Source organism: Gossypium hirsutum, chromosome A02 (genome assembly GCF_007990345.1).
Source record: "Gossypium hirsutum isolate 1008001.06 chromosome A02, Gossypium_hirsutum_v2.1, whole genome shotgun sequence".
In the NCBI taxonomy this organism is placed as follows: Eukaryota; Viridiplantae; Streptophyta; class Magnoliopsida; order Malvales; family Malvaceae; genus Gossypium; species Gossypium hirsutum.
Genome location: NC_053425.1, coordinates 104897081 through 104921106, shown reverse-complemented (window position 1 = coordinate 104921106; position 24026 = coordinate 104897081).

Below are 24026 nucleotides of genomic sequence, written 5' to 3'. Positions count from 1 at the left end.
CACATTTGCCTCATTGCCATGACATGACATTTCTTTGTTGATTCCAATACTTGGATGCCCCTCTATAGCTTCCTTTTCCATTCAACTTTCAGGTGCTCAGATATTGACGACATGAATAAGCCCGTTACAAATCTTGAAATTGATTTTGAGAAGGCTGTTTGCTTAGGAGAATTTGAAGCCGAAGAAAATGCTTAAGATTATTTCTCGTCTCCTGAATTGTTAAGAATGGTGGAACGAGAGGATAAACAGATTTTGCCTCATGAAGAATCTATGGAAACAATAAATTTGGGCACTGAAGAGAGGAAACAAGAAGTGAAGATTGAGACTTTTATTTCAGAGAGTACCAGACATAGTTTGATCATTTTACTCCGCGAATACAAAGATATTTTTGCATGGTCATACCAGGACATGCCAGGGCTAGATGAAGATTTAGTGGTCCATAAGCTCCCATTAAAGCCAGAATGCAACCCCATCCAGCAAAAATTAAAACGGATGAGACCCGAAATGCTGTTGAAAATAAAAGAGGAAGTCAAGAAGCAATTTGATGCTGGCTTCCTACAAGCCTCCAAATATCCAGAATGGGTGGCTAACATAGTCCCGGTACCAAAGAAAGATGGCAAAGTACGAATGTACGTGGATTACCGTGACCTGAATCGAGCAAGCCCAAAAGATAATTTTCCCTTGCCACATATTGACACGTTGGTGGACAACACAGCAAAACATTCATTGTTTTCTTTCATGGATGGATTCTCGGGGTATAATCAGATCAAGATGGCCCCTGAGGATATGGAGAAAACTACCTTCATAACATTGTGGGAAACGTTCTGCTACAAGGTGATACCATTCGGGTTAAAGAATGCTGGGGCAACATATCAGAGGGCTATGGTAACGTTATTCTATGACATGATGCATAAAGAAATAGAGGTCTACGTCGACGACATGATTGCTAAATTCCGAGGGGAAGAAGAGCATGTAGTGAACCTCAAGAAGTTGTTCGAAAGGCTGAGAAAGTTTCAGCTAAAGCTTAATCCAGCCAAATGTACATTTGGGGCTACCTCGGGAAAGTTGCTAGGCTTCATTGTCAGTGAAAGAGGTATCGAAGTTGATCCAGATAAAATAAAAGCCATCCAAGAATTACCACCTCCGCGTACGCAAAAGGAAGTTAGAGGATTTTTAGGGAGATTAAACTACATCGCTCGATTTATCGCTCAACTTACCAACCAATGCGACCCAATCTTTCGACTTCTTCGAAAACATAACCCGGGAGAATGGAACGAGGAATGCCAGGTGGCCTTTGATAAGATAAAACAATATTTATCCAGTCCTCCAGTGCTAGTACCGCCAACTCCTGGAAGACCATTGATATTGTATTTGACTGTGTTCGAAAGTTCAATGGGTTGCGTACTGGGGCAACACGACGAGTCAGGAAAGAAAGAAAAAAGCGATCTACTACCTCAGCAAAAAGTTCTCTGAATATGAGGCAAAATATTCGTCCATTGAGAAATATTGTTGCGCTCTGGTTTGGGTAGCTCGGAGACTCAGACAATATATGTTGTATCACACGACATGGCTAATTTCAAAGCTGGACCCAATAAAATACATGATGGAATCGCCGGCACTATCAAGAAGAATGGCACGATGGCAGATCCTCCTTTCGGAATATGACATTGCCTATGTAAGCCAGAAGTCGATAAAAGGGAGCGCAATAGCTGACTTCTTAGCAACTCGAACGACAGAGGAATATGAGCCTTTAAGATTCGATTTCCCAAACGAAGACTTAATGTGCATTACAGAAATAGAATCCGAGTCATCAAAAGAGAAGTCATGGAAGATGTGCTTTGATGGTGCGTCAAATGTTTTAGGGCATGGAATTGGAGCAATCCTGGTATCACCAGACGGGAATCATTATCCGTTCACCGCAAGACTGAACTTCTTCTGTACCAATAATATCACAAAATATGATGCCTGTATCACGGGGCTTCGTGCAGCTATCGAACGAAACATCGAGATCTTGGAGGTGTACGGGGACTCAGCCCTAGTAATTTACCAAATCTGTGGAGAGTGGGAAGTGAGGGACTCAAAATTGATTAAGTACAGCGATTTAGTGGCTGGATTGATCAAGGAATTCAAAGAAATAACTTTTCATTACTTCCCACGAGAAGAGAACCAATTGGCTGATGCCCTGGCCACTTTGGCTTCAATGTTCAAAGCAAGTAGAGAAGCAAAAATAATGCCCCTCAAAATGAGCATATACGAGGTCCCTGCACACTGTTGTAGCATTGAGAAAGAAGTAGACGGACGGCCTTGGTTCCATGATATCTTAGAATATATCAAGAATCAAAGGTATCCCGAACAAGCGAATGAGAACGATAAAAGAACAATTAGAAGAATGGCAGCGGTATTTGTTCTTGATGGGGATATCCTGTATAAAAAAGGAAAGGATCAGATGCTTTTGAGATGTGTGGATGATGTTGAAGCCAGAAAAATACTTGAAGAGGTCCATGAGGGAATTTGCGGAATGCATGGCAATGGTTTCAATATGGCCAGAAAGATCATGAGACTCGGTTATTATTGGCTGACAATGGAAAGTGACTGCATCAATTTTGCCAGAAAATGCCACAAATGTCAAATCTACGGCGATAAAATTCATGTAGCCCCTTCACCCATTCATGTCATGACTTCTCCGTGGCCTTTTTCTATGTGGGGCATGGATGTCATAGGGCTACTTTCTCCAAAAGCTTCAAATGGACATCAATTCATTTTTGTGGTTATCGATTACTTCACAAAATGGATTGAAGCCGCTTCGTTTGCCAATGTGACGAAGACTGCAGTGTGCAAGTTTTTGAAAAAGGAAATCATTTGCTGATATGGATTGTCTGAAAGAATCATTTCAGATAATGCCATGAATCTGAACAATAAGATGATGGAAGAAGTGTGCAAGTAATTCCAAATAAAGCATCATAACTCCTCGCCCTATCGCCCAAAGATGAACGGGGCTGTGGAAGCAGCCAACAAAAATATTAAGAGGATCATTGGGAAAATGACTGAGACATATAAAGATTGGCACGAGAAACTACCATTTACTTTGTATGCATATCGCACATCTGTGTGAACATCTACAACAGCAACTCCTTTCTCTCTGGTTTATGGAATGGAAGCTGTGCTACCTATTGAGGTTGAGATCCCCTCTCTGCGAGTCTTAATGGAATCAAAGTTAGAAGAAGCAGAATGGGTAAAAGCTCGATATGATCAACTGAACCTCATTGAAGAAAAGCGTCTCAGGGCAATTTGTCATGGACAAATGTACCAGAAAAGAATGATCACAGCCCATGACAAGAAGGTACGGCCAAGAGAATTCCATGAAGGAGAACTCGTACTGAGGAAAATTCTCCCAATACAAAAAGACCTGCGAGGAAAATGGGCACCAAATTGGGAAGGACCATATGTCGTAAAGAAGGCATTCTCAGGAGGAGCTTTGATCCTTACCGAGATGGATGGGAAAGAGTTGTCAAATCCAGTGAACTCAGATGTTGTGAAGAAATATTATGCTTAATATGAAAACCCGAAAAGGGCATCTTAAAAAAAAAAGAATCAAGGCGAAAACCCGAAAAGGGCGTCTTGATTAGTACAAAAAGATTAGGATGAAAACCCGAGAGGGCGTCCTAATGAAACAAACCTGGTGGTCGAACGATAGGTCAAGCAGTGAGGCTACAGTATTTGAAGCATTTCTGAAAGCTCGAGATCTTCTACGCAAGAAGCCGCGCTCGAAAAGATTTTTGATTGAGGAACGAGGAAAAGTTCATGTGTTGAATATCTAGAGCATTTGTATCCATTGAATACGATCCTTTCTTTCTTTTTGACATTTTTTACTCTCATTGTTTAACTTGCTTTGTTTGCCACATTTGAAATAGATGAATATGAAATATCATTTTTGTCCCTATCTGACCTTTTTCATGCATCTCATTATGGGTTCATTTACATGATAAATAGTGAAATGACATACTCTAAACAAAAGAAGTGCTAAGCATTACCCGGATAAGAATTTGATAAGTACAAGAGCCTCAAAGCAAGGACAAAGTTCAACCAGGGGCAAAAGAGCGATATCTGAGAAACGCAGATTAGTCGTGAAGCTAGAGGATGGGTACAGGGCCTGAAGAGAAAGTCGAGAGTCAAAGCAATGAACGCAGATCATCAAAAATCATGACGGAAAGGGACATATGATAAGCAAGCCCAAGGCGCATAGCATGATCATGTAGGCATAAAGGCATTTAAGGCAAACATGTGCATATCATGATAACATCATGCATGACATCTACATGTATTTCAGCAGAACAAGAGGTTTCGATGATAGCTGTACTGAATCAAAGGAAAATACACCTAAGTTCTACCAAAGGACAAGTTTTGGTATTTTGATGTTTTTAATTCATGCTTTCAAGGAAAATCAACTCATATTGCAAGAGATGAGTTGAGCCTCAAGACACGTTGAGGTATTTTTAATTTTTGTTTTCAAAATCAACTCATATTGCGAGAAGTGAGTTGAGCCTCGGGGCACGCTGAGGTAATTTTAATTTCTGTTTTTCAAAAAAACTCAACTCATATTGCGAGAGGTAAGTTGAGCCTCAAGACACGATGAGGTATTTTCAATTTTTTTCTTTCAAAAAAAATCAACTCATATTGCCAGAGGTGAGTTGAGCCTCAAGACGCTGAGGTATTTTCAATTTCCGTTTGTCAATTTTTTTTCAAAAATCCAACTCATATTGCGAGAGGTGAGTTGAGCCTCGGCTCACGTGCTGAGGTATTTTCAATTTATGTTTTTCAATTTCTGTTCGTCAAAGTCAACTCATATTGCGAGAGGTGAGTTGAGCCTCGGGACACGCTGAGGTATTTTCAAATTCTATTTTTATCAAAAAAAAATCAACTCACATTGTGAGAGGTGAGTTGAGCCTCGGGACACGCTGAGGTATTTTCAATTTCTACGTTTTCAATTTCTACTTTTCAAAAATCAACTCATATTGCGAGAGGTGAGTTGAGTCTCGGGCCACACGCCGAGGTCTTTTCAAATTCCGTCTTTAATTTCTCTGTTTCAAAAAAATCAACTCATATTGCAAGAGTTGAGTTGAGCCTCAGGGCACGTTGAGGTATTTTCAATTTATGCTTTTTAATAATCAACTCATATTGCGAGAGGTGAGTTGAGCCTCGGGACACGCTGAGGTAATTTCAATTTCTGTTTGTCAAAAATTAACTCATATTGCGAGAGGTGAGTTGAGCCTCGGCTCACATGCTGAGGTCTTTTTAATTTCTGTTCTTCAATTTCTGTTCGTAAAAAAAAAATCAACTCATATTGCGAGAGGTGAGTTGAGCCTTAGGACACGCTGAGGTATTTTTAAATTTCTGTTTTTCAAAAATCAACTCATATTGCGAGAGGTGAGTTGAGCATCGGGACATGCTGAGGTAATTTCAATTTCTGTTTGTCAAAAATTAACTCATATTGCGAGAGGTGAGTTGAGCCTCGGCTCACATGCTGAGGTCTTTTCAATTTCTGTTCTTCAATTTCTGTTCGTAAAAAAAAATCAACTCATATTGCGAGAGGTGAGTTGAGCCTCAGAACACACCGAGGTATTTTTAAATTTTTGTTTTTCAAAAATCAACTCATATTGCGAAAGGTGAGTTGAGCCTCGGGACACACTGAGGTAATTTCAATTTCTGTTTGTCAAAAATTAACTCATATTGCGAGAGGTGAGTTGAGCCTCGGGACACGCTAAGGTAATTTCAATTTCTGTTTGTCAAAAATTAACTCATATTGCGAGAGGTGAGTTGAGCCTCGGCTCACATGCTGAGGTCTTTTCAATTTCTGTTCTTCAATTTCTGTTCATAAAAAAAAATCAACTCATATTGCAAGAGGTGAGTTGAGCCTCAGGACACGCTGAGGTATTTTTAAATTTCTGTTTTTCAAAAATCAACTCATATTGCGAAAGGTGAGTTGAGCCTCGGGACACACTGAGGTAATTTCAATTTCTGTTTGTCAAAAATTAACTCATATTGCGAGAGGTGAGTTGAGCCTCGGGACACGCTGAGGTAATTTCAATTTCTGTTTGTCAAAAATTAACTCATATTGCGAGAGGTGAGTTGAGCCTCGGCTCACATGCTGAGGTCTTTTCAATTTCTGTTCTTCAATTTCTGTTCGTAAAAAAATCAACTCATATTGCGAGAGGTGAGTTGAGCCTCAGGACACGCTGAGGTATTTTTAAATTTCTGTTTTTCAAAAAAATCAACTCATATTGCGAAAGGTGAGTTGAGCCTCGGGACACGCTGAGGTAATTTCAATTTCTGTTTGTCAAAAATTAACTCATATTGCGAGAGGTGAGTTGAGTCTCGGCTCACATGCTGAGGTCTTTTTAATTTCTGCTTTTCAATTTCTGTTTTTTCAATTTATATTTTTCAAAAATCAACTCATATTGCGAGATGTGAGTTGAGCCTTGGGTTCACATGTCGAGGTATTTTCAAAAATCAACTCATATTGCGAGAAGTGAGTTGAGCCTTTGCTCACGTGCTGAGCTATTTTTCAATTTCTGTTTTTAATGTTTAGTTTTTAAAAGTCAATTCATATTGCGAGAAATGAGTTGAGCTCAGGATCACACACCGAGTAAAGAATAAAGATTGGAGCCGATTGAAGGCACCAGATTTTGTCTCCCTGAAGTTGCAGTGGAGCTGGTCGAGGATATCAGATCTTGCCTTTCTGAAGTGGCAGAAGAGAAGACCAAAACCTTATCTCACGGAAGCAACAGAAGAGAAGACCAAAACCTTATCTCACTGAAGCGATAGAAGAGCGGATTGAAGTTGTAGATTTTATTTTTCTAAAGTTACAGTGAAGCGGATCGAAGCCACAAATCTCATATCCTTGAAGTTACATTGGAATAGATTGAAGCTACAAGTCATATCTCCGAATTTGTAGTGGATTGAACCAAAACTACAAGATGCGATGGACTGGAAAGAGACTACCTGGATGAGAAGAGCACCAAAGAAGTCCATACTTAGCAAGACCGGGCAAAATTGGCGTTTCTTTATATATTTGCTCTATTCTCGTTACACGATAATAAGCAAAGAGGGGCAGCTATTGTAGGCCAATTTTAGCCCATTTACATCAAAACCCAATTTAGCCTTACCTAACCCACCAAAATTAAACCCAAAACCTAAAATCTTAACTACCCAAAACCCAATTTACATCAAAACCCCAATGGCCCAAACCCTAAGCCCAAATCAAAATAAAAAAACCCTAGCCCACAACTTAAACTTTTCTCAACTAGCCACACCTTTTCCACCACCAACTCCACTAGCCACACCTTTTCCACCACCAACTCCACTAGCCACTCCTTTTCCACCACCAACTCCACTAGCCACACCTTCTCCACCACCAAATCCACTAGCCACACTTGCTCCATTACCTACTCCACTAACCACACTTGCTCCACCACCACTTGTACCTACAAATGAAGATATAAACAATAAAAAAATTATTTTGTAAATGGCTATATAAGCCTTCTCATATTTTGTATATAGGGGGGATTTTTTTTTGGAAAGTTTTTGGGAGAGAAAGTTATTGTAAAGGATTTTTGGAGAGGTTTCTTTTTAAAGTAATTAAGGAGAAGAGTTATTGTGAAGGCTAGTTTTTAGAGAAGCTAGTTTTTTTTGAAGATTAATCAAAGATCAAAGCAAAAGAGGTTTCTTTGTCTATTCTCATTTTAAGTTCTTTGTTTACTTATTGTTTTCCTTTCAATCTTATTTTGTTTCTTTTATACGAAAGTAAAAAAAAAATAAAAGGAGGAAGATTACCCATTTTTACCGAAAAAGTTTTTTTGAGGTCCGGCTGCCGTGTACGGTGGCGCCGGCGGCGGTCCGGCGACCGGACGATGGCCGACCTTGTGGCCGAAAATCATCCACCCTCTCCCTCTCTCTCCTTTTTTGTTATTATTATATTTCTTAATATTATATTATATATATTCTTTTAATATATTAGGTATATTTTAAATTCTATATTACGTATATATATATTTTATACTATTTTATGTATATATCTTTAATATTATATTATTTATATATATATTTTTACATGTTATCTTATGTATATATCTTAACTATATTATGTATGTATTTTTAACACTATATTATGTACATATTTTTAATATTATCACGTATTTTTTTTATATATATGTACATATTGATATAGTATTATTAATAGTATTGATTTTTAAACATCATTATTATTTCTAATATATATTATGTACATTTTTTTATTTCTATTTTATTTTTTATTTGTCAATATTAATTATTATTATTCTAATATTTTGATATTTTGATATTTTAATATTTAATATTTTATATATTTTATTATTCACATCATTATTCACATTTTTTTGACAATAGTATTCTTGGATTTTTTTTACTATCATTTTAAAAACTTTTTACATTTTAATTTTAAGAATAAGGCAATGTACCGATTTTAACATTAAGTCATCGATTTCATCGCTATGTTGGGTGAAATTAATCTGCTCGTGTTAAAAACGGGACGTCCTTCTAAAAAAAGGAAAAAACTTGCAACTTCTCATTTCCTTCAATCGGATCACACTTAAATGTCAAATTGAATTCGTATTTTTGAAAATCAAGACAACATGTGTTTAATAAGATACCAATTTTGGGCGTCGCGAGGGTGCTAATACCTTCCTCGCGCGTAACCGACTCCCGAACCCTAAATTTTCTCTGAATTTTAACGTAGACCTAAACTTAGCCTTTTATTTGTTTTAATAAGAGATCTAATAGGTGTCCGATCACACCTAGGAAAAAGGATCGGTGGCGACTCCCTATTTATTTCAAAAATCAAAAGTGAAATTTCAAAATTTTTCTCAATAAATTGCCACAATTAGCGACCAAGCTAAGCTAAAATTTTTACTGTCGCTACAACCAATAAACAAGAAAGCAATAAAAATTTGGAGTCAAAAGATTTAGAAAGAAGATAGATTGCAAAATTCTCTTTTCTTTTCTGGAACCAACATGAAATAAATAAGAGGAGTGAATAATGGGAAAGCCAATTTTGGGGAATCTAATTAATTAATAAATAAAATAAAAATAATAGTAATGAGGGTGAGAGAAACGTGAAGCAAAATCAATTTGTTTTTTTGAGAATTTCAAAAATTAAATTAAATATTAAATAATAATAGATGGTAATAACTGACTAACAACTTTTATTTTGATAAATTATCAAAATTTTTATTCATATTTGAATTTAACACATCAACTAACACAAAGCAGTGGAAAGTAAGGAATTAAAAATATAATTTTATTTTGTTTATGTAGGGATTTAAACACAAAATAAAAAATATACCAAAATTTAAGCTCATTTTTGTTGCTATTTGCTTAGGGATGCTTAGGGATCAAGGGTAAGACAAAAAATAATTAAAATTTTAAGGAAAAAAATTTAAACCTAAAACCTCACACACATACTCACAATATCTATTCATTAAATTAAATTAACTTTCTTAATGAAAAATTCAGAACTTGATTACTCTTAGTTTCAACAACCTATTTTTTTTTAATCCTATTTTTGAGATATGAGAAATTGGTGGAGGCAAACATTCTTTTTGGTGTAATCTGATTTTTTATCAAACTTTATGTAAATCTTTTTGCTCATTGATGGTAAAATTTTATTTATTAATTAAAATTCATTTTATAGTTTGACAAAAAATGATAGATGGATGTTGAACAAGTGTATGGTCAATAGGCTTACAATCAGTACATGGGCTTTAAAGCAGTGGGTAAAAACCCAGCATTGATGCACAATCAATGTCTTGACTTGACTTTAGACTCTAAAGTAAAGTCTATGTGCAGTGTGAATCGGTGAAGTCTGTTGTCTATAATTCATTCATAATTAATTTAACTGGTGAATCTTTAACAATAATGATCTTATTTTAATCTATTTAGTCAAGATAATTAATTTCAATTTGTTGGGTCAGCTAAGTTGATTAATCCGGAGAGAGATTCTATTATATTAGTATAAAATTAACATGGTTTTTATCCTTTTATAATTTCTTTTGCGATTTGATATTTTAATAGTTTATTCGTTGAATTTATCTATATAATTGTACTTATCATGTATGTAAAATTTTGAATTGATTCGATATTTCTATCATATCAATTTAAAATATCATCTATGTTAAGGGATAAAATTCAAAATTATATATGAACTTTGGTTTAGTATAATTATATACATGAAACTTTAATTTTGATTCAATCATACATATTAAAAAATATGAAATTGACAATTTGATGCTAGGAGGTAGTGCCCATTCCCCTGCCCAACAAATCTATATGAAGACAACTTTCATATTTAAAGGTGTTGACAATTTATTGAATTGATTATTTGGGCTTACACTAAGTATATGGACCATATCTAACCAATTATGAAATGGATTGAATATTTGAAAACTTAGCAACTAAGAATCCTAGTTTATCTTATTCATTATTATATATTGTATTCAATTTATACTATGGTTGCTTTATAGGGATTGTGATAGATTTTTCTATGTAAGCAAATCTTGATAAACTCTATATAATGAAGAGACTTGTATGGGTTCATGTATGAGGAGAATTGAGAACTTAATCTGTTTCTAAGTGAAGAACTTTATTTTATGAGTGCATATTAATGTAAAACCTTTGTGTTGTGGTTTTACTTACCGAATTCACAAGAGGTGAAATTAGGGGTGATAGTACTGAGTCTTCAAAGTATAAGAGTGAGGGATATTATTACAAGGTTTGGGCTTTGTTTTGGATTTGGTCTGTTTTGTTCTTTGGTTTTGAGCCTGAGGTAATATAGATCCAGTAGTTATTCAAAAAAAACAAAAAAGTAAGTTCACTTTGTGTAATTGTTGAAGAAAGTGAATATTTCTCACTAAGTTACGCTCTGTAAATGTAGGGAAACCGAATTGCGTAAACAACTTTCTTATATTATGTTTATTTACTGTTTGCCCTTTGGTGCCTTAAGGAGTGCCCATCATCTCAGGCACTAATTCGGTTGTGCGACTTCTTCTTTTAGCAACGCCTTTTTTGCTAACAATATACATTTAAAGAAATAAATACATCAATTTAGTTTTATATTTGATAAATATAGTTATACGTGTATAAAATATATAAACATAAAATGATATTATATCAATCATTGTATTAATAATTTGTGAGAATTAGATTAATCAATTTTTTTATCTACGCAATTACACCAAATCGAAGTTCATGTATAAATATACTAATTAGGCTGAAGTTCATATATAATTTTGAAATTTAACTCATATATATATATTCAACGTTTGAATTTTTTTAAATAAAATAAACTTGACATGTATGATTTACATGAATAAAATATAACATTCATCGATTAAAAAATTAAAATATCAATCATAAAAAAAATTTATAAAATCTTGTTAATTTTATACTGATATAAGTGAATATATTAACATGTTATCTTATGTTTAAGTATAAAATTGGGTGTAAAACTTATTATTTTACACTATTTTTAGACCATTAAACCAAAAGAAATATGCAATTAAGATTAAATTAAAACCCCCTCTATCTTTCTCAATTTCCAAGGCACTTTACTTTACCTTTACAATTTTTTTTTCTAGTACACACTAATATCCTAAAAGATATTATGCTCCATTCACGTTTCGTGTTGAGTTAGATTATTTATTTATATTAAATTATAAAGTGAAATTTTAAAAATTAAAATATACTCTAAATTCCTATACATTTCGTATGTTTGGAATTTACTCTCTCTCTCTCTTTACTTTCAAGACTTTAGTTCTTCTACTTTTTAAATTTAAAAATCTTCTTTCAAATTATATGTAATCACAAAAAAATTTGATCGAAAAGTTAACAATGTTAACTATTTAGACTAATTAATAACATTATAAAAATTACAAAGACCAAATTATGTTAGAAATTAAAGTATAAAGATTAAATATCAAATTTAATTATATTATTAATATATTATTTTAATTTTTTAAAAATATGTAAATATTAATATAAATATTATAATATTCAACATAATTAAACATACAAATTTAATTTTTTTATTTAATAATATAATAAATTATTAATAAAATTAATAAAAAATATTATTTTAATAAATATTTAATGTAACATCCTGAAATAGGGCCTAGTCGGAATAGTAGTTTCGAGACCACAAATTCGATATTAAAATAATTATTTCATGGTCATTATGAGGTCTAGGAAATGAAAATAAGCATGTGTTAAAGTTTTATGAAGAAATTCTATGTGTAAGGTGTCCAATTGGAAATTAAGGACCAAATTGAATAAATTACTAGAAGCAAATTGTATGAAATTGTTTTGGAATGTTAATTAGAGGTCCTTAAAGAGTAATTTTCCAAATTTCTAAATTTTTGGACAAAAATAGGCATGTATGGAAAATTTTGAAAGTTTAGTAAGGAAGGGCATTTTGGTCATTTGGTAATAAATTTAATAGAAAGGGAAAAAGGAAGAAAAATTCAGCCATTTTTTCTCCATGGCTGCCAAAAATTAAAAGGTCTCCATAGCTAGGGTTTTCAACATTTTCAAGCTCGATAGTAAGTTCTCCTTAGCCCCGTTTTTAACGTTTTTCGTATTTTTGAGATTCTCGTAACATGCTCTCTCTATTTCTACCCATATTTCAAGCTAGGGTTCATGCTAAAAAATTTACCCATGCATGAGATGTTTGTGTTCTGATGATTTATGGAGGAATATGAGAATTTAAAAGATAGTAAACAACTTTTTCTAAATAGTTTTTCATGGAAATGACTTAAGGAACCATTTTGTAGAAGTTGTGAAAATGGGTAGAAAAATGTGAAATGAAAGAAAATGTGGGCTGCTATAGGCAAGAAAAATATTCGACTAGGCTTGGGTAACTTGGAAATTTCATGCATTTCATTATACGAGCCTTAGGACTAAATTGTAAAAGTGTGAAAGGTTAGGGGCAAATTGGTTATTTTGCCCAGGGTGAGTCTTAAGTCGAAAATAAATAATGGGGGTATTAATAATTTATTTTTACTAATATAGACCTCGAGAAACCAATTTCGGAGGTCGACCGTGAAAAACGAAAGGTTTTGGAATAACCAAGACATAAATCCGAAACGACTGCCAGATAAGTTCGTATAACCCGAAGTAAACTCTTAATATAGTTGAATATGCATGTTCTTGAATGTATGAAAATTTAAATATTCATGGCATGATAATCCATAAAATGTGCTAGTGTAATAAAAAGATGATAAATGTTTAGGGTGAAATAAAAAGGGAAATCCGATAGAAAAATTATGGCTTACATGAAACGAGGTCCTGCATGTGTTGCAGAAAAGAATTTAGCCTGGACGGGTAATCCAATGATCTCAAAATAGGAAGGATCTAGCTCAGACGGGTGTTCCTTAAGTGATCGAGCCTCTCAAAGAATATGGGTGCATTAAGGATTTAGCCCGAACGGGTAATCCGATCGAGGACTAAATTTAGCCTGGACTGGTAATTTAGATCCGAGCTTATGAGAGCAATTGTCATTAGAAGGGATTTAGCCTGGACTGGTAATCCCGACATTACTCTATGAGTCATTACTATGGGGGATTTAACCTGGACTAGTAATCCCGCCGTAAGATGTAAGGTTCGCGGGAGTGCGTACTTGTAATGATCACTTGCATGACTTGACGGTAATTAGGCCATCCATTGAGATTTTCGAGAAATTCAACGGTATTAACATGAGAAATAGATATGAAAATATTGAATTGATGAGCTCATCTGAGACTAATGATATGATGCATTGTTATGAGACTAACTAGATGATTTAGTGCATGTGATAGAGAACTATTGCATGCTTGTTGGGATCATTGCCTAATATGGTTGTATGCTAATTAACCGGTAAGTTTACTTTCTAGTTATCCAGACTTACTAAGCATATAAATGCTTACCCCCTTCTCTTTTCCCTGTCTTACAGAGCTCGTGAACTTATGATAATTGGAAGACAGTTGGAGAATCAACACACTATCGACTTGTCCCACTTTGGTATATAGATACTTTTATTTTGTTTAATGGCATGTATAGGGCCTTTGGTTATTTTGTTATATGTGTCATTTGGCAATCCAATGTAAAGGCTTAAATGGTATACTTATTCTTTTGTATATGGCCATGAGATATGGCTCATATTGATATAGGTTGATAACCTACTAATGATGCATGCTTATGTTTAAATGCTTCATGGGATATGATGATGAGGTTTATCATAAAATGAGTGATTGAAATGGGACCTAATAATTTGAGAGTAGACATAGCATATAATAGTATATGGTTATAATATGGCCAAAGGGTAAAATGTAAAATGTACTATGTTAATCCCTAATATGAAAAGGATAATCTAGCATGTACTAAACCGATGAGATGAGGTTAACATGTAATGAATTATACTAAGGTTGTTTAAGAGTATAATTAGGCCATGTTAAATACCATTGAAGTCTATAAGTGTGTATGGATGATAGAGGGTGACCAAAGGCTTGGAAAATAGCCCTAAAAAGGTCCACACGAGTAGACACACGGGCATGCATCTAGGCTGTGTGTGACACATGGTCAGCCCCCATGGGCGTGTTGCCTGGCCGTGTGTCCCCTGCACCTAAAATTTTAGGTCAGTTTGCATGCTAGTAAACACACGGGCAGAGAAACGGCCGTGTATCTCAACCGTGTGGTGGACACGGCCTAAGCACACGGGCGTATGCCTTGGCCATGTGCCTCAAAATGAATGATGGCGTCATAAACAGAATGTCCAGGTTTTTGGACACGGGCGATGATATAGGCGTGTTTAGGCCGTGTGAGAGACAAGTGTGTGTGCTTGGCCGTGTAAAAACTCCTGTAGGTTCGAAATGAAAAATAAATTCAAATAATTCAACACGGGCGAGGGACACGGGTGTGTCCTTGAACACACGGGTGTGTGCTTTGCCTCCGCACGGGCGTGTGAGGCATAACCCTAGGAATTTTACTAAAATTTTTAATAGTTCTCGATTTAGTCTCAGATCGATTTTAATGTACGTTTTGGACCTTGTAGGTCCATAATAGGGACACTATGATGTTGTTTGATCGATTTTAAATTAGAATGACATTTTATAACCTGTATTTTTCAAAATGTCGGAGTATGTGTCCGGTAATGCCTCGTACTTTGTCTCGATCTCGGGTACGGGTAAGGGGTGTTACATTTAATATTACAGTTTTAATTTAATAAAATAAATTTTAGCAATAATAATTTTAAATTTTAAATAATATTATTAATATATTATTAAAATTATTAAGAATAAATGTTTTATAGAATATGAAGATTTTAATTATATAAATATGAGTCTTTATTTAAATCATGCTTAGCTTCACTTTCAATTCTAATGTATCACTATTCACTCTCGTATATGTAATATATGTAATTTAAATGAAGTTTTTATTAGGCACTATTTATTTTGAATTTTTTATATGATATTAATTATTATAAAATACTATCAAATTAGATATTCTTTATTAAGTTTATATATGATGTTTATTATTATAAAATATTTTTTAATTTAAAATAAATTTCTATTTTTAAAAAGGAAATGTAACGCCCCAATTTTCAGGATTTCTGTAATTTCCAATGACTTTTAGAAATATTGTGTTTTGACTGTCTGTTGTGGATCTGAGTATGTTGGTGGGCCTTTAAAAAGGCCAATAGTAAATTTAATTCGAGCCAATTCTTGAATTATTAATTTTGGGAGAGAGGGTTATGACGATATGGGCTTTTAAAATTGAGGTGGTAAAATAGGACAAAAAAAAGATCTGTGGTAAAGTGGCATATGGCGCCACCTAGGTGTTTGGGGGGTGACGTGTAGATGTTTAGGGGGAGCCAGATTTCAAGTTACAAGGTAAGCGTGTTGTTACTTTTATTTTTTTGTGAGCATGTACCGAGCATGTGATAGAGCTTAAGTGGAAATTCGGCTAGGGCTTTAGGAAAGTTGGGCCGTGGGTCTGAATGGCCATTAGGGCAAGCTTTATTTTCTTTTTGTTTTGCCGAATTAGGGTTAGCCACCTAGAGCCTTCCCTTTCATTCTATTCTCTTCTTAGTATCTCAAAAAGCCGAAAAACGCAAAGTTAGATCTCCTGAGTGCCAAATTCTTCCTTCTCTTCTCCTCTCTTCTTCTATTTTATTTCTCCTTCTTTTCTTCTCTAGCCGAAACATTACTACCATTCTACTCATCTCCTCTTTCATTCCCATTATTTTCTAAACCTCTATAGCCGATTGCCATAAAAGCTGAAATCCCGAAAGTTGTTTCTTGTGTCGATTTCTTCTAGTCAAAATCCTCCTATTTTCTTCATCTCTTTTGGCTAATTTTCACATCCTCTAAACCTCAACCCCTGTCGGCAATACCACTGCAAAACCACCATACCAAATCATCTTCCTCTTCATAGTTTCAAAAGCCGAAAACACCATAGTTTTTAGAGACATAAAGCCGAATCTTTAAATCTCTAAGATTCGATTTCTGCTAGTGTTTAAGGGCTGTATCTGCATCAGATCTGAGTAGAAACTGAAGTGGAATCGTTTTGGTTGAAAGAACCTGAGGTAGGTACTCAAATCTATTCATTATTTCGGGTTTTAGAAAAGCCGAAATCCCTAAAGGCATAGGGAGGCTGTCGATTTGAGCTTAAGGCTCTAAGGGGTGTAACAATTGATTTGTTTTGGTGTTAGTGTGATCTAGAGGTTGCTGATCGAAGGCTTGGACAAGTGGAACGACTAGATCGAGATCTAGACACTAGTTTTGGCAAAGGTAGGATCTCAAGGGCCATATGTATTGATGGCCGATTATGGTAAGTAAGTTTATGATGGTTGCCATTGTGTTTTGGATCTGATATGTCTAGTGACGATTGTAAGATATCGTGGGATATTTCGGTAGCAGTTGTCGCAAATCAGGTGTGTAAACGATACCCACTAGTAGACTAGATCGGTAAAAGTCAAAAAGCCGAAATGCCGAAAAGCCGGCATTTCGAGAACTTGCGAGCGTGGGAACGCTCGTGGGATTGTTTGTATTGATAATTTTGGTAATCACAAGTAGTATGATTACAGAGTGCGCAATTTCGTGCACTTCGGTATATTTGGGCTTAATGGGCCGAAAACGGGTTAATGGGCCAACGGGCCCAATTCGATAAAAACGCTCGGTAAGTGTTTCTGTTAATATGTTAATAACTGTAATGAGCATGAAACCCTAAAAAAACTGATAAAATTACTGAAATACCTATGTAAGGTAGAATTACTGTAATACCTTTAAAGGGGTAAGTTTATGATTATGCCCCTCGAGGGTAAATAACTGTTCTTACGCTATAATCTGACTGTCTTTCTGAAGCATGCCTTGTTAATTATATATTCTCTGTATACATGTCATACTGCATGGGTTTGGGTTTTGTTACGGAGGAAGAACCCGTTCTGGTGGCTGTGCCACATATTCTGATATAAGCAGCTTTGCTGCGGATTATAGTTAGTGCAGGAACCAGTGCTAACACTGTAAGTGTAGGGATGGTGTGGGTGATTTATTCCCCACAGGAAGTGTAGGGATGGACGGAGGCAAGTGCAGGGTTGGATGGGGTTATCATGCATTAATCATATGAGACTGTTTTGTTATGGGCCAATTGTATTAAAATGGGCCCAGCTGTGTTAATATGGGCAAGGCCCAACATATCTCGACTTGTAATAGGGCTACGGCCCAGATTGACACTGATATGGTCTAGGCTCAGTATACTCTGATATTGTAAGGGGCTATGGCCCAGATTAATATTGATATGGGCTAAGGCCCAGTTAACTCTGATTTCTGAATAGGGCTTACGCCCAGTAGAGCTTGAACTGATTTAGGTTCTACTTGGGTTTACTTTACACACTGAGTTTTTCAAACTCACCCCCTTTTTCTCATCTTTGCAGGTGAGCCTTAGATCGGTGGACTTGGAGCTGGAGGGATTCAAAGTGGCCATGTGGACTGTTTAAAATAAGTGTTTATACCTTCACTTTTATTTTAGATTATTTCCTTTATGTTTTCGGGTTTTAATTTGTAATAAGGCCGCTTTAATTATTTTTAGTTGTTTTTAGTATGTTTTGTTAGCTTAGATGTGATTTGTTTTAACTGTTTGAAATTGAATAGCTCTAGGGCGCGTTTTAAAAAGGTTACTTGATTTTAAAATATCGTGATAACAAAGCAAGGCTTCTGCAACGAAAACGTTTTCAAAATTAATAACATTTTCAAATGGTTTTAAACGAATTGCTTTTCCCTGAACAATCATTCAGTTAAAGTGTGGCAATGGTTGTGTGCATGTCTAGGATTGGATCCGTGAGGAGCTAGGTACTTAAGCAGTCTAATTGACTCACCTCCTTTTTTCTGGCATCCTACCTGGTGCACAGCTTCCATTCACTTTAATCTTTAACGAAGATATTCTTTAAACACTAAGAAAGATTTTAGATAAAATATGACTTTTCTAGTAACGCTTCAATGTGACATGCCAGATTCAGTCGTAATGTCTGGGCCAAGTTTGGGTTGTTACATTTAGTGGTATCAGAGCCCAGTTACAACAACTCGGTTGTGGATCAGGGTTCGAAAAGTTTTTTGAAAAATTTTGCTAAACTTAGGCCCAAGAAAAGTATTTTGGAAACGGTTTTGGAAAATTCTTTTCAAAGATATTTTACAAGGTATACATGTTTTAAGGTTTAATCTTAAAATAGTTTAAGTTTTTCTGGGTTTCTGAAATTTGATAACCGAAGAAGTGGCACACTGAATCCCTAGCACCAAGTCTGTAAGTATTTTTATTCTGTACTATACTGAAATATTGTTATACTACTATAGATAGTACTAAGACCCTACTATGATTCTGTAGTTAGGGTAATACTGAAACTGTAGAAACTGAGACAGTAGGGAAAACTGAAAACTTTAGAAGACTGAGACTGTAGGTAGGATACGATACTGCGAAAACAAGAACTTTGAAATACTCTTTATGCATAGGACATCTGTATAAATCCTAAAATTTTTGAATCGAGATCTTGGTAGTTATTGTTATGCATGCTGATAATGTAGAGTGTTGATATGGATTCTGAGGGTAAGCAGAGTCTGCCAACTTCGGGTAGCAGTAACTCGGAGCTTGGGACTGAGGCACTGGCCGAGTTAGTAAGGAAAGTGGTAGAAGAGGTATTGGAGACCAAGGTTAAGGAAATTAGGGAAACGCTTCAAGCGAGGTGCTTGGAGTGATAGAAGAGAAAGGATTCTAGTTCTCGGAAGAACGAGCCTCGTTCTATGAAACATGTTAAGACACGACCAAATTTTCCAACCTGCAAGAACTGCAACGGGCATCATCCGGGTCAATACCATAGGAAGACAGGAGCATGCTTTAGATGTGGGTCCAAGGAGCATCAAGCTCAGGAATGCCAAGCTTATTCTATTTAAGTGTGTGTTACGAGTTGTATGCGTGTTTAATAAATGTTTCTTTACTTTGGTAATTAGACGTTCTGGGTCATACTAAGAATTATTTTTAATCAGAGTGCGCAGCAGAAGCATAGTGGTTTGACTTGAGTAATACGGTTAGTTTGAAATTTCGAGGACGAAATTTTTTTAAGGAGGGTAGAGTTGTAACGCCCCAATTTTGGGGATTTTCAGGATTTCTGTAATTTCCAATGACTTTTAGAAATACTGTGTTTTGACTGTCTGTTTTGGGTCTGAGATGTTGGTGGGCCTTTTAAAAAGGCCCAATAGTTAATTTAATTCGAGGCAATTCCTGAATTTTTAATTTTGAGAGAGAGGGTTCTGGCGATATGGGCTTTGAAAATTGAGGTGGTAAAATAGGACAAAAAAAAGATCTGTGGTAAAGTGGCATGTGGTGCCTCCTAGGTGTTTGGGGAGTGACGTGTGGATGTTTAGGGGGAGCCAGAGTTTAAGTCACAAGGTAAGGGTGTTGTTACTTTTATTTTTTGTATGCATGTGCCGGGCATGTGATAGAGCTAAGTGGAAATTCGGCTAGGGCTTTAAGAAGGTTGGGTCGTGGGTCTGAATGGCCATTAGGGCAAGCTTTATTTTCTTTTTGTTTTGCCGAATTAGGGTTAGCCACCTAGAGCCTTCCCTTTCATTCTATTCTCTTCTCAGTATCTCAAAAAGCCGAAAAACGCAAAGTTAGATCTCTTGAGTGCCGAATTCTTCCTTCTCTTCTCCTCTCTTCTTCTATTTTCTTTTCTCCTTCTTTTATTCTCTAGCCGAACCATTACTACCATTCTACTAATCTCCTCTTTCATTCCCATTCTTTTCTAAACCTCTATAGCCGATTGCCATAAAACCTGAAATCCTGAAAGTTGTTTCTTGTGCCGATTTCTTCTAGTCAAAATCCTCCTATTTTCTTCATCTCTTTTGGCCGATTTTCACATCCTCTAAACCTCAACCCCTGTCGGCAATACCACTGCAAAACCATCATACCAAATCATATTCCTCTTCACAGTTCCAAAAGCCAAAAACACTATAGTTTTTAAGGACATATAGCCAAATCTTTAGATCTCTAAGATTCGATTTCTGCTAGTATTTAAGGGCTGGATCTGCATCAGATCTAAGTAGAAACTGAAGTGGAATCATTTTAGTTGAAAGAACCTGAGGTAGGTACTCAAATCTATTCCTTATTTCGGGTTTTAGAAAAGCCGAAATCCTTAAAGGCATAAGGAGGCTGTCGATTGGAGCTTAAGGCTCGAAGGGGTGTAACAATTGATTTTTTTTGGTGTTAGTGTGATCTAAAGGCTGTTGATCGAAGGCTTGGACAAGTGGAACGACTAGATCAAGATCTAGTCACTAGTTTTAGCAAAGGTAGGATCTCAAGGGCCATATGTATTAATGGCTGATTATGGTAAGTAAGTTTATGATGGTTGCCATTGTATTTTGGATCTGATATGTCTAGTGACGATTGTAGGATATCGTGGGAGATTTCTGTAGCAATTGTCGCAAATCAGGTATGTAAACGACACCCACTAGTAGACTAGATCAGCAAAAGTCGAAAAGCTGAAATACCGAAAAGCCGGCATTTCGAGAACTTACGAGCGTGCGAACACTCATGGGATTGTTTGTATTGATAATTTTGGTAATCACAACCGGTATGATTGCAGAGTGCACAATTTCGTACACTTCGGTATATTTGGGCTTAATAGGCCGAAGACGGGTTAATGGGCTAACGGGCCCAATTCGGTAAAAATGCTCGGTAAGTGTTTCTGTTAATACATTAATAACTATGATGAGCATGAAACCCTAAAAAGACTAATAAATTTACTGAAACACCTCTGTAAGGTAGAATTACCGTAATACACTTAAAGGGGTAAGTTTACGATTATGCCCCTCGAGGGTAAATAATTGTTCTTACACTATAATCTGATTGTCTTTCTGAAGCATGCCTTATTAATTATATATTCTCTGCATACATGTCATACTGCATGGGGTTGGGTTTTGTTATGGAGAAAGAACCCGTTCTGGTGGCTGTGCCACATATTCTGATATAAGCAGCTTTGCTGTGGATTATAGTTAGTGCCGCAACCGGTGCTAACACTGTAAGTGTAGGGATAGTGTGGGTGATTTATTCCCCACAGGAAGTGTAGGGATGGATGGAGGCAAGTGCAGGGTTGGATGGGGTTATCATGCATTAATCATATGAGACGGTTTTGTTATGGGCCAACTATATTGAAATAGGCACAACTGTGTTAATATGGGCAAGGCCCAACATATCTCGACTTGTAATAGGGCTACAGCCCAGATTGACACTGATATAGTCTAGGCCCAGTATACTGTGACACTGTAAGGGGCTATGGCCCAGATTAATATTGATATGGGCTAAGGCCCAGTTAACTCTGATTTCTGAATAGGGCTTACACCCAGTAGAGCTTGAACTGATTTAGGCTCTAGTTGGGTTTACTTTACACACTGAGTTTTTCAAACTTACCCCCATTTTCCCATCTTTGCAGGTGAGCCTTAGATCGGTGGACTTGGAGCTGGAGGGATTCAGAGTGGCCATGTGGACTGTTTAAAATAAGTGTTTATACCTTCACTTTTATTTTAGATTATTTCCTTTATGTTTTCGGGTTTTAATTTGTAATAAGGCTGCTTTAATTATTTTGAGTTGTTTTTAGTATATTTTGTTAGCTTAGATATGATATTGTTTTAACTGTTTGAAATTGAATAGCTCTAGGGCGCGTTTTAAAAAGGTTACTTGATTTCAAAATATCGTGATAACAAAGCAAGGCTTCCGCAACGAAAACGTTTTCAAAATTAATAACATTTAAAAATGGTTTTAAACGAATTGGTTTTCCCTGAACAATCACTCAGTTAAAGTGTGGCAATGGTTGTGTGCATGTCTAGGATTGGATCCGTGAAGAGCTGGGTACTTAAGCAGTCTAATTAACTCACCTCCTCTTTTCTGACATTCTACCTAGTGCACAGCTTCCATTCACTTTAATCTTTAACGAAAATATTCTTTAAACACTATGAAAGACTTTAGATAAAACATGACTTTTCTAGTAACGCTTCAATGTGACACGCCGGATTCGGTCGTAACGTCTGGGCCGGGTTTGGGGTGTTACAGGAAATACTAGTATAATATTTTGTAACAAACATATTTATGTTGTATTTATTTCACTAAGAACGATTTTTAAAAAATGGTTTCAAGAAAATTTTCAAACATTGAAAAATATTTTACGTAAAATCATCCAAATACTAGAAAACATCAACTTTTTCAGAAAATCAAATCTTTTTTCAAAAATCAATTTCCGGAAGCTGTTTTCAGCAAAACAAATGTAGCCTAAGTTTTGCTATTTCCAAGATCTAATGTGACAAACATATTATCACATGTGTAATATCATATTAGTTTATTATTTCCACACATCCCTTACTAAAAATAAAGTTAATGGATTAACGACTATCAATTGTATTAAGAAAGAAATTTCAAAATTTGAAAATTATAAGGACTTAGAATGTTCCAATTGGAGTATATGAACAAAATTTACAACTGTACGCATTGTATAAGATTAATAATAAAATTTAACCAAATGAATTCAACTACTATCATTTGGGTTAAAACTAAAATTTCAAAATTCAAAAAATACAAAAAATAAAATTAACCAATTCAAAAAATACATATACTAAAATTTATCAGGAAAACTTTTAAAGAAAGTTTAACCATTCATATTATTCTTGTCGAAACCATGTTTTTTAAAAACGGGGATTGACTTTGTTTTGAAAATGAAAACAAATAAAAACGGGAGTCGCCATCAATCTTTTTTGTTTAGGTGTGATCGGATCACCTAGAAATTTAGTCATTTTAATAAAACATTTCGATTTACTAAAACAATGATTTTGGTCTACGAAATTTGAAAAAACGGGTTCGGGAGTCGGTTACGTACGAGGAAGGATTAGCACTCTCGTAATGCCCAAAATTGGTACCTAATTGACTAATTAATGTCTTAATGTCGAAATTTAAAAACTCGAGAAGAATTTAGAATACGATCCCTCTTTTTATTAATGTTAATTTTGCAAGTTGTTTAGATAAATCGAAGCAGATGTTAAAGACCTTCTCGTCCCGAAGTAATAAAATGTCACATCCAACACGTTAGGACACAACACTTTAAACCCTCGAGAGTAAGCTGGTTTTTGGATTTTCAAGACTCATGCACCTTAATTTTAAAAGGTTATTCGGTTATTCGATCAAACAATAAATCGAAACACAACATGTAGGGCACGATTTCTCGAAATTTCCAAACACAAAATATTACCTTTTTTTTAAAAAGAAAAATGTGGACGGAATTTTAAAGGGATGTTTGATTATTTGGAAAAAAAATCGAAACCCAGCACATTAGGGCACGATTTCTCGAATTCCAAAAAATCAATCATCACTTTTGTTTTAAAGTTTAGGAAACGCGGACGAGATTTCAAAGGGAAATTTGATTATTTAAATAAACG